Here is a 12,118-nt window from a genome sequence, read left to right as displayed (position 1 = left end):
GTGTGTGTGTGTGTGTGTGTGTGTGTGTGTGTGTGTTTTAGATTTATTAGTGGCTTTTACAGAAAACTGCTCAGTCTTGTCATTTGGATACTCTAAGCACATTATGCTCTACTATTAAGACAAAATTTGGATTTCCTAAAGGAAAACAAACAAAACCCAAAACTACATACTAGTGTACTACAGAGTCAACGTTGTTCCTCAATGTTGCAAATCCATTGCAAAAATCTTAATTGTGCTGTTGAAGACTTTGAATAGTCCATCTTCTCATTGCTGCCTGAAATGGCTCTAACCTAATCACTTACCGAAAAGCTGAATCGTTAGCACGATGAGGGCCATGCTTTGACTTTTACAGATAATTTAGTGTATCGTTTTGTATTGTGGTAACAGTTTTCCCATTCTAAAGGTCCAAAGAGCCTAAATGGAGGGTCTGAGGCTCAAGCGAGGAATCATCCACAAACTAATGGTGATAGAACAGAAGAGAGCAAAGACCGCCGTGAGGCCGGCCGTAAGACAAAGGAAGGCGTGTTACAACCGTCCCATTGAATTAAGTCAGTCAGGCTGAAGATGGCTCACATGAAGAGTACTAGCTCTTCCTAGGATTTCTCGCAACCATGTAGCCGTCTGTGACGTATACTCAGGAGGAACGCTCCCTCCGACATAGTAGGAAAATGTATAGGTTCTTCCTTTGGTGCTGAGTTTGGCTTCAAGCTCCTGGGTTCTAGAGATCATCTTCCTACCTTGGCTTTCCCAACTACCATGACTACAGAGGTGTACTATTTATTGTGCTTCGCTCATCATTCACAATAGTGCCCCAGAGCTTATTAATATTAAGAGAATATCAGTTTTTATTTTGTATTTCTCCTTAAGACTCAACCATGGTAGTGACACTCTGTCACTGAGCTCTATACCCAGTGGTTTTTGTTTTACTCCCGTTGACCCCCATACTTCTTTTAGACAAGATCTCTCTTGTGTATTTTGTGATTGTCTATTTCCCTGACTGTCATGGTAGTTGTAATGTAGACCAAGCTAGTCTTAAGCCCACAGAAATGTCTGCCTCTGGAGTGCTGGAATTAGAGATGTATGCTACTGCATCGTCAGCCTTACTGATTTTTTTTTAAAAAGTTTTGAATCACACAGGCAGGAGGAAGAACTGAATGTGTTTAGTGGTAGTGCTCTTGGCTAAGGCTCTGTGTTCAATCCCCATCGTCAGAAGACAGAAAGCTACAGAGTGAGAACCCATCTCATCTGCAACACCCCAAAAAGGTTTATTGAGACAAGGTCTCCCTATATTGTACAGGTAAAACCAAGTATCATACTGCATTCCAGGAATTGCAGCATGCAGGAAGCATACAGGTTAACCACTACAAGGTTGAGATCTATATAGCAAGGTCCTGTTTAAGAAACAAGCAAAACTATGCTGACTATTTTAAATAGTAATTCAGCTGACTGGACATAACACTAATAATAGTAGTAGTAGTAGTAGTAGTAGTAGTAGTAGTAGTAGTAGTAGTAGAAGTAGTAGTAGTAGTAGAAGAAGTAGTAATGCACGTGTTTCACTCCTGGGAACTTTGGTTTTTTTTTTACTAAGTATCTACTACACAAGCCCACGTATATTACTTTAACACATAATTGCTTACTTTACCATAATTTATCAAAATAAACTGTATAAGTGCTCTATGAATGATTACCCTGAATATAAAGTACAATATATCACTAAAAAGGGATAGGTACTGGCATATTGGTATATGGTATTTGAAAGGATGAAATGGAAGGACAAATTATGTAATTATATGTAATTACAAAAACCAAAGAAATAATTTCAAAAATAATAGACAGAAAATCATGTAGGGAAAATTAGGAAATTTTTCTCTGACTAAAAATAGAGTGCCATCATCTTCTTGGTGAACTGTAATTTCTTTTAATTTTTCATCTTATTTTGGTGAACATGCTCCAGAATGTTTCATACAGAAATGAAAACTTATAGATGTAATGCACAGTGCCACTACCAAGCAATGCTGTAGTCATGCCTACTTGTTAATCCAAAAGCCACAGGTTTATACCAAATATCCACCTGAGGGGAAGCTCTCAGTCCTTACCTGGGGCTGATTAACTCTTCAGTTTCTGTGTGGCCTTCACTTCCACTGCTTGAAACCCTTTCAAGAATTATTTTATGTTTCTGACTTTCTTTTGTTTTTTAACAGGATCTGACTACAAAGTCGATGTAGTTTAGGCTATATGTGTTGGATCTTGCAAACTCCAGATTTCATTATATTTTGTAATGCTCTTATCTACTCTGTTACTTGCTATATATTTAATAAATTCATTCATTTGAAATTAAATAACAACTACTACAGACTTTTTATGTTGGTTTTGAACTCATGATACTCCCACCTCCATCAATCACATAAGTATTTAAGTTATGGACTACACAACTATACTTGGTATATAAAATATAGATTTTAAAAATCCTGCTTTTAAAATTACTTCATTGCTTCTTGGGTAATTTGAGCATTTGGGCTAATATCTACTTATCATTGAGTGCATACCATGTGTATTTATATAGAAGGGGTGGTGGAGGGGTTAGGGGGCTGATGGACAGGAAACTCAGAAAGGTAATAACATTTGAAATATAAATAAGAAATACCCAATTTAATAAAAAATGGAAGAAAAAATAAAATGAAGTCAGTTTTTGCATATGATTGTTTTAACTGCATGAGCATGTGTGCATGACCATGGAAGGGTTAAATCCATGGACCTGGAGTTACTGATGCCTGTGAGCTTCAATGTCAGTGCTGGAAAGCTAGTGTGGGTTCTTGCAAGAGGAATAAGTGCAGGGAGCTAAATTTCCAGCCTTGTGTATTCAAATATTAAAGAATGTTTTTAAATTAATTTATCATTGTAAGTGTTCTGATATTTTTAAATATGACTGGAGTGATGGTTCTGGGTTTAAGAGTATTTGAAAACCAGAGCTCAGACCTCAGATTCCACAGAAGAAGCCAGGTATTCTACCATGCAACTAATGCCTACTATGAAGAATGGGTTGAGGACTACAGGGTCACTGAGCCATGCTAGCCTAAGCCAATAAAACTGGAGCATAGGATTCAGTAAATACCCTGCCACAATGAATAAGCGAAGAATGAAACAGGACAAAAGACACAGTGGTCTCTTGTGTTCTTTTGAATGCACATGAATGAATAAATAAATATTTACAATTTAAAAATCACTTGAATAGTAATTCTCTTAAGTTAATGAGAGCAATCCTTAACTATGGGTCATTTAGTATTTTCTGGAAAATATTGGTAGTACAGAAATATTTTTAGTTGCCAATAGAGGGATCAGGGATATATTACATATTGAATGAATGATAAATTTGATGAAGTTGGAAGGTAGTTGTCTTATTGGAATTTCACAAACATAATAAAACTGATACAAAATATGACCATGCCTGATGATTAAACAGACAGAAAAACACCATTCTCTAGTAGTTCAGCCATATAATATTTTATCTCAAATAAAATATTTCATTCAGTTACTACTTAGGATTCCCTATAAGTGATTAGGAAGTAACTTTCTACATGCATACTAGAAGGATAACCTAAAAATCCCTTCGAATATTCAATGAAGAACACAAAAATATCAGAAAGTAGTAAGATATAATCAACTATACGAAAATAATTGAAAATGATAATTTAATAAATTTTTGCACGTATGATCAAACTGACTTCATTAGCAATAAAAAGTTACATTCTACCACAAGTAAGCACTCTAATTAATCAAAAATTACTGAGTAGAGCTCTTTGGAAGTTAATGTATCAGAAGAGAGATAAAGGAAATTCCAAACATATAAACTAGGTGGTGAAATGATGGCTGTTTTGCTTTGTTTTATTAATTGTTAAGTCTCAAAACTTAAGCCATATATATATACATATATATATATATATGTATATGTATACACACACACACACACACACACACACACGCACACTACTACTTTCCTATGGAACTTTCAATGGAATAGATTACTATATAGGGCAGCAGGAAACAATAAATTAACAAACAACAAATTTATAGAGTTCAGCAATGAGACCCTATAAGTTAGACTGAAAAAACATAGGGTTATCTAGTTTACTAGATCAATTTAACTGAAAAGGACAATCAAGTTATACTAGATTCTACGAATGAAACATACACACACAGACAGACAGACAGACACACACACATATATCACATATATATATATCACATATATATATATATTCTAAATTACTCAAAGCAGTAATTTATACTGCTCAGAGTAACTATATCAATTCTGGTTGAGTTTTGGTTCTCTTTTTTTATATAGAATCTGCTCTTCTATGACTATAATATTCTCTAATGGGAATGTATTTCAAAGCTAAGTGCCATTTTTTAAAATGAAGCAAGCATAAAACATTTTTCAGTCAGGCTCTGTCCAATCTGATTTTGAACATATGCCCTGATGACTTTTTTTAGAAGTCAAATTACTTGAGCATCAAATGTGGGCCTTGTGGAAGTATACACATAAAAACCCTGAGTATTTATGCCACCTCCCTTAACATTAGCATTTTCCTGTAGTTCGGATTCTAAATCATTAGCTATGTAAAATGCAATCTGGAGCGAAAGTGTACACAGAATCCATTGTAAAGTACGGGTGTTAAAGATGCAATGACTGTCCGTTTAAAATAGCTCATCTTTCACTTGCAATGAATCATTTTAATGTGTGTTGTTTCCCTTATGTTGTCTACTTTTACGTAGTAAAGTTCATATACTCAATGCAAAGGCAACCACAGTGAGAGAAAAAAAGCTGTTTTCATTTTTAATTGATAAAAGGTTTACTAAGATATGCATGAGATCTTTAATAAATAGCTAAAAATTACATATTAATAAAGCAACAATATCTCAGAAATCATATGGAAAAATGAATTAAATATCACTTTAAACTCAACAATTTTATAGAAACTCTTTTGAAAATAAAGTCTGCTTTTTATCTTACTGAAAGTTTCACATTAAGTTTTAATAAAAGATTATGACTACATTTTAGCATTCAATCATATTAGAGGAAAGTTAATTTAATCATTTAATTAAAGTATTTTAATAGCTATGTCGTTTTTCATGAAGTTAATGTATATCGAGCATCAACTGTATGCCAAGTAATATCATGATTTCTATGAACATAAATGTAGACTTTGTAAAAAATATTCCGAGTCAGATCCTACTGACTTACATATATGACTGATCTCGTTAATTTTGGATAAAATAAATAAAATTGTATAAATATAACGGAATAGCTTGTTTTATTTAAAGATTTAATTAATTTTAATTGTGCATATGAGTATTGGGAGGGCTGTGGCTTGGGTTTGTGAATATTATTGACTATGTCCTCAGAGTCCAGGGGAGCAAATCAGACCGCCAGGGTCAGGCAGTTGTGAACCTTCTGACTTGGGTACAGAGTACTGAAAAAGCAGTATGTACTCTTGACCACTGAGTTGGCTCTGTACTCTTGTTTGAGCTCTTTTAATTACACAAAATACACTGGTTAAAAATAACTACATCAAACTAGACAATTGTTTGAAATGAGAAAATGGTCTCTTTTTCAATTTTTATGTTTTATGTCAGGGCTTCAGTCCAGGTACCAAGTTTATCTTTTAATAGAATAGGTAAGGTAGATAAGGAAAGGAAAAGTATGACTCCTGAAAACCTTATACATTATGAACTAAAAATAAATACTCTGGATGCATTTGAAAAAGGAGGGCCAGGGCTAAGGGTTGAGTTTAGCAATAGATCTCCGGCATAGCATACGTAAGGACGTAGGTTAAGAATGAGAACCACAAAAACCTGCAGATAAAAATAAAAACAGGGCAACACATTTTAGAAACATGTCCCGGTAGAAGTTCCACACTGTTTTGTAACTGAGTTAACTAACATTACTTCATGTCTTTGCTCTTCAAGAATCTGTAAATGTAGCACAGTAACTAACCAAGGAAGGAGTGGAATGAAGAATGAAATCCGTGCCTTTCATCTTCTTTTGAGAGTGTTATCAATGACTTTGGTTATCCAAATATAGAGAATACATGTAAAGCTACAGCCTCGCATGTTGTTTTCCCCAAATGCTGCCTTCAAAAGGAAGTTAGAGTGCATGCACGTGCATGTGTGCATACACACACACACACACACACACACACACACACACACACACACACAGAGGCACACGAGCCAGAGGAAAAGTTTCTAAAAAGATACTCACACATTCACTTTGTACCTCCTTACTGTTTCTGTTCTTATTGAGCAATAGTTTAGGAATATAAAGCCAATGACTCATATTAGCATTCCTGGAGCAAATGTTTAATATCCTAGGTGGCCATGTACAACTTCCCAAATGTTAATTGATTCTATTACAAATTGCTTGTGGCACATTCAAGGTGGAAGAGGGAATTCGCGCTGAGATTATAGGACAGTGACTGCATTATAAAAGTGGGCCCAGAAAGCTGGCACTCCTTTAGCTTCTTTGCTCGATTCTGAAGCAGGATTTTTAAAAAGTTTTTTTTTAAATATCTTCTTATATTCAGTATATAAGCAACAACAATATCAATATATTATAATGTAGACCATCTTGTTTTAATAAAAATGAAACTGGGTTTCTTTTTAAATGAAGACATTAAAACAATCTTCTTAAAAATGGGAGAAATAAGTTGAAGTTTCTATTCTAAATTACTGGTGATTATACTGATTATTAAATACTAGGTTCTGAATCCATGATCACTCTCTACTTTTGCTTTTATGTCAGATCTGGCAAGGTTATAATTTGAGCCCTATTTGTATTGCATTCCTTTGATGCTAGATTTGGATGCAGTGTTTCCTAAGGCACATTGTCTCATAGTGAGATATACCTGAAACTTGGTAAATTATGGCATGACATTTAAATTATTTGAGGAATAATTTTATTATATTTTGAATATTGGCAATAGAGTCAAAATAAAACCAACAATCACATGGCAATGACACTATGTAAATTTCTTCCTTATCAAAGTTCAGAAAGGGCAGTTTCCTCCATTTTCCACTACTGAGATCATTCCAAACTACTATGAACTCAGAAGTACAAGGACATCATATATATATATATATATATATATATATATATATATATATATATATATATATGGAATAAAAGGTAGTACTAGTCCTCTGTGGGAGTTAGAATCCTGAAAAAAGATTCCTAAGATGCCTGCCTCCTCATTTAAAATTCACTTTGACGTTTTGTTTTTACTGGGTGAGAACCTCTGAGTAACATGGATTTTATAGCTATGAAATGGCTAACTGAAGAAGATACTGAAGAGGGTTGAAAAGTGAAACATTCCTTAATTCTGCTACAAACTTTGTCTTTGTATCTCCTCCTGTTAGTATTTTGTTCCCCCATTCAATGAAAGACTGAAGCATCCACACTTTTGGCTTCTTTCTTTTTGAGCTTCATGTGGCCTGTAAATTGTATCTTGGGTATTCGGAGATTTGGGGCTAATATCCACTCATCAGTGAGTGTATACTATGTGTCTTCTTTTGTGATTGGGTTACCTCACTCGAGAAGATAAAGGCCATCCAGAGATTGCCAAACCTGCGGATCCATCCCACATCCCAAGCATTATTGTGGATGCCAAGAAGTACATGTTAACATTTTCCTGAGAGGCTGTTAGAGCCTGACAAATACAGAGGCATATGCTCGTAGCCAACTATTGGACTGAAAATGGAGAGTACTTAGAGAAAGGACTGCGGTATCTGAGGAGGTTTGCAACCCCATAGGAAGAACAACAGTATCAAACAACAAGACCCCCAGAGCTCTCATGGACTAAACCACCAAACAAAGAGTACACATGGCGGGACCCATGGCTCCAGCTGCATATGTAGCAGAGGATGGCTTTGTTAGACACCAATGGGAGGAGAGGCCCTTGGTCTTGTGAAGGCTGGATCCCTCAGTATAAGGGAATGTCACGATGGGGAGTCGGGAGAGAGTCGGTGGGTGGGTTCAGGAGCACCCTCATGGAGGCAAGGGGTGAGGGGATGGGATGGAGAGTTTCTGGAGGGGAAACCAGGAAAGGGGATAATATTTGAAATGTAAATAAAGAAAATATCCAATAAAAGAAAAGAAAATAGGAATGATGTTTGTTTTTTTAAGCTGGAATTGTCATAACAAAATATCATAGACAGGGTTTCTCAAACAGTAAACCAATGTATTTCTCACAGTGCTGAGAATTAGCAACAGCAAGAGGATGTGTACCATAGCCAAAATCTAGTGAAGGTCTGTTCTCTGTCTTACACAGCTGAATTTGGTCTATAACCCTGCACAGCAGAAGTGGGAAAAGGGGGCATTAAGGTAAGACTTGAAAAGAGGACGAATGGAAGTCATAGGTGCAACATTAGAAATGTAAATAAAGAAAATATCTAATAAAAAATAAAAAACAAAAGAAAAGCGATACTTTCCTGTTTGATTTTGACCTAATTAGATGAACCTCCAAAGGGGGATACTCATGAAGATAGCAAAACCAACCAGAGAATTTTTCTCTTCCATGAAGCGCTGCAATGAGAAAATGTGTGGACCATGCTGCTCGCAGGGACACAAGAACTCTGGGTGTCATGGAAATCTGGCATTGCTTGGCAAGGATATATCACAAGCTCAGTCACAAAGAAATGAGTGATTCTAACAACCTGTGGTAAAGGGAGGGCACATCTTCCCCTAGTCAAATGGAGCTTTCCCCTATGGAAACAGTCCGTTTTATTATTGGCACTGTGAAACACCGAGCAGAGGACATATAGTCACTGGGACTTCTAAGGTTATAAGTGTAAAATAATAATATCATTGTATTTCTAGCAACTTAATATGAAGAAGTAACTTAGTAGGACAACCAAAATATTACTTACTCACTTTGCCAGACACTGTGCTAAGGTTTCTATATTTCTTTTCTATTTAATCCTCAGGATGTAGTGATACAATAAATACTATTTTCATATATATATATATATATATATATATATATATATATGGTATTTGAACAAACTGTTGTGTCTTGTGGGTGCACATGGTTCAAATGCATATGGAGGGCAGTGGTTGACCTCAGGTAATGATCAGTTTTGACTTCTTTATTTTTAAATTTTTGAGACAGGATTTCTCTGAGCTCAGAAATTTTTTAGACTAGAGGACCAGCAAGATTCAGAGATCTGCTTGTCTCTGTCCCCTTCCTAGGTATCTCTACAACCAGCTTTTTAAACAAACACTATTATAAAGCTCAATTCCCATGTGAAGTAGAAGTGAAAAGGTAAACAGTATGGAAAAAAGAATACATAAAATTTCAATCATTATTCAACTGTAGAAATTATATTTTTCAATAAGCTATTGTTCGCTCCTTTGGAGAAGTAACAGTGAAACCACAATTCAGAAAACTTGTGTTCTGGGACAATTTTATTATGAATTACCTATGTATTAAAGATAAACCATGTAACCTTCTCTCCCTGACTAAAGTACTCACTGATGGAACGTAAAATCCTCCCATATCCCCCAAATCTATTTGTTACATGAAATATAATCCTCAAAGTTGTAGTTGGCCACATATAAATAATTGGCCACGTGTGTGTGTGTGTATGTGTGTGTGCGCGCACGTGTGTGTAATTACAAAGGCAAATTATATAATACCTTAGTTGACCAAGAAAGCTACCTTTTTTAAACCTATGAGCACCCAAGACCATCTTAAAAATAACAATATTTCAAGGCAATGCACAAAGTATTAGAAAGGGATTAGAAAATACTAAGGGTTAGCTTATTTTAAAATCCATCCACCTTAAATCCATTTCTGGCAAACATCCCAGCCAAAGCTGGAATTGAAAATTATTCAAAATCCCTCTGCAGGGATCTTGAAAGAAATCTAAAAGTGGGTTCGATGAGAACAGTCATTATGTAGGGGATAAGGCATAAGACTACTCCTCAGTTCTTCCAAAGAAAATATCTGTGGCCAGGGCACATTGTAATGCCAGGGAAGGGAGGAGGAACTCTGATGGGACGGAGCATCAGTAGTCCCTGTTTTACACTCAGAGGCAGAGATTCTCTGCAGCTCATCTCTTGTCAGCTCACTGGATTTCCACCGCATGTTTTTACTATGGTTTCTTTTCTCTCCCTGTTCTCCATTCTTGGTTCATTCTCTTTCAAATGCTTCTCTTAAAGATCAACAGACATCTGAACTTGACTCTATCTGAACTTCATGAACTGGATGTTTTTCCCAATCCAATGTGTTCTATAACCCCAAATGAATGTCTATTTTCCTTATTTATCTGCTATCTTTTGCAAGCCCTAACTTAGAGAATGTGTTTATTTACAGGTGTGAAGATCCTATTCTCTGATCTCCATGGCATCAAGACCATTTCCATTTGGCTGACTTGTGTGACATCATATAGGGAAAGTCTGTTGGATCTACTAGTGCATCCTTATCATCATTTGAATTTTTGATTTTCATTGTATTAATTTGCTCTTACCAAACAGCTCATTCAGTCCTCTAAATAACAGTAGTGTCACCATCTCCCTTTGTCTTGGTTATTAAAATCCTTCCACAAAGTTTAAGGCAGTTCTGTTAGCAAACACCTTGTGTATTTGGAGCATCCACAGGAATTCTTTTAGCATCTGCACTGTAGCCCTTCTCATTTATAAACAAAGTGACTGTCAAACAACATCCCCAGAGTTCTTTTGTGTTTTACCACTGTCAGCCAACATTCGTATAAACATGCTACAACATTCCATTTGATGTTATCAGGAGAAGACACATTTATGTTGATATTTTAATGGGCTCTTTTTCTTTTTCTTTTCTTTTTTCTTTTTTTTTTTTTGCCAATGCACAAAGTGCTTGTTTTCAGTGTTACCCTGAGAGAGAGCTCAAGTTTATCACCCAGACTTCTAGATATGATGAATGGCAACGGCCAAATCATATTTGCTAAAGAAGTAGGCCATATTAGGCTTGTGGAGCTTTGATTGATCATGTTTTCCCAATGGATACAAATGTTATTGGCCTTTAAAATAAATTTTCGGGTTGTAGGTTTTGTTTGCTTTTCTTCTTTGAAAATAGCTCTCTCTAACCGGCTAACACAAAGTACTGGTATAAATCAGCAGTTACTGAATATGGTAACAGAATTGGTTACTTTTTGCTAGAATGTTGTGGGATATAATATGGTATACCTAACAATAAACCTCAAGTAAGTGAGCTCCTTTTTATGACCACTTATTTCCCGAAATATTTATGTATTCACACACACACACACACACACACACACACACACACACACTCACACACTCACACTCACACTCACACGATTATTGAATTAAGCTACCTAGCTTCAATACTAGAGTGAAACATTAATGAGGTTCTTATCTTGAAGACTTTACGTAGTCCTCTATGATCAGTTGTCAGAATCATGCATTGAGCTAATGATGAACTGTTACTAAATGGGTGTCTATCAGCCTTGGATGAGAAGCGTGTATAGGCACACAGTGTACAGAACTAAAATTTCAGTCTTTGATCTTATCACTGCCATCCCAGCAGGAATAGATAGACTTTCACAAAAGCACATACCGCGTCTCAGTTGGTGATGAGTACTACCATGAATGGGGGCAAATAGGTATGGAAAATCTTCTAGAAATAAAGATATGAAAGGTTTTGCTGTTGTTGTTGTTGTTTTGTTTTTGTTGTTGTTTTTGTTCAGAGGGTAGCTGAGTAGAGATGAAAAACAGTGTATTCAGATTTTGTGGAGAAAAGAAGGAAAGGGAAAAAACTACAAGTGTCAAGGAACTGTAGAGAAAATTAAATATTAACACACAGCAACACACTTCTAAAGCATTAAGAGATCATAGCTTCTAAAAACCATGATTTCTGCTACTTCATGACTAGACATGGGTTGCTTTTTTGCCCATCCAACATAAGTTGTCATCAGATGACACTGCAAAGCTAAAAACGACTGCTATGATTCAGGTAACCTAAGTGAGAAATCTGGCATCATTTACTACGTGGCTCAGTTTTAGACCACTTTATCACAGGGAATAGAGTCTTTGGCAATTTCCTTCTTAAGCTAAAAGGAT

The 12,118-nt window shown here is 35.7% G+C and overlaps 1 protein-coding gene across 10 annotated transcripts in view; it reads right to left on the bottom strand.

The window, feature by feature from the left end:
• Cntn4 (contactin 4) overlaps nt 1–12,118 on the bottom strand; it is a 997,076-nt gene that overhangs the window by 843,537 nt on the left and 141,421 nt on the right. The window lies entirely within an intron of this gene.

The sequence above is a fragment of the Rattus norvegicus genome, chromosome 4 (genome assembly GCF_036323735.1).
Source record: "Rattus norvegicus strain BN/NHsdMcwi chromosome 4, GRCr8, whole genome shotgun sequence".
Taxonomy (NCBI): Eukaryota; Metazoa; Chordata; class Mammalia; order Rodentia; family Muridae; genus Rattus; species Rattus norvegicus.
Note: the sequence above shows the minus strand (reverse complement) of the source record. Positions and strands in the feature narration are given on the sequence as shown.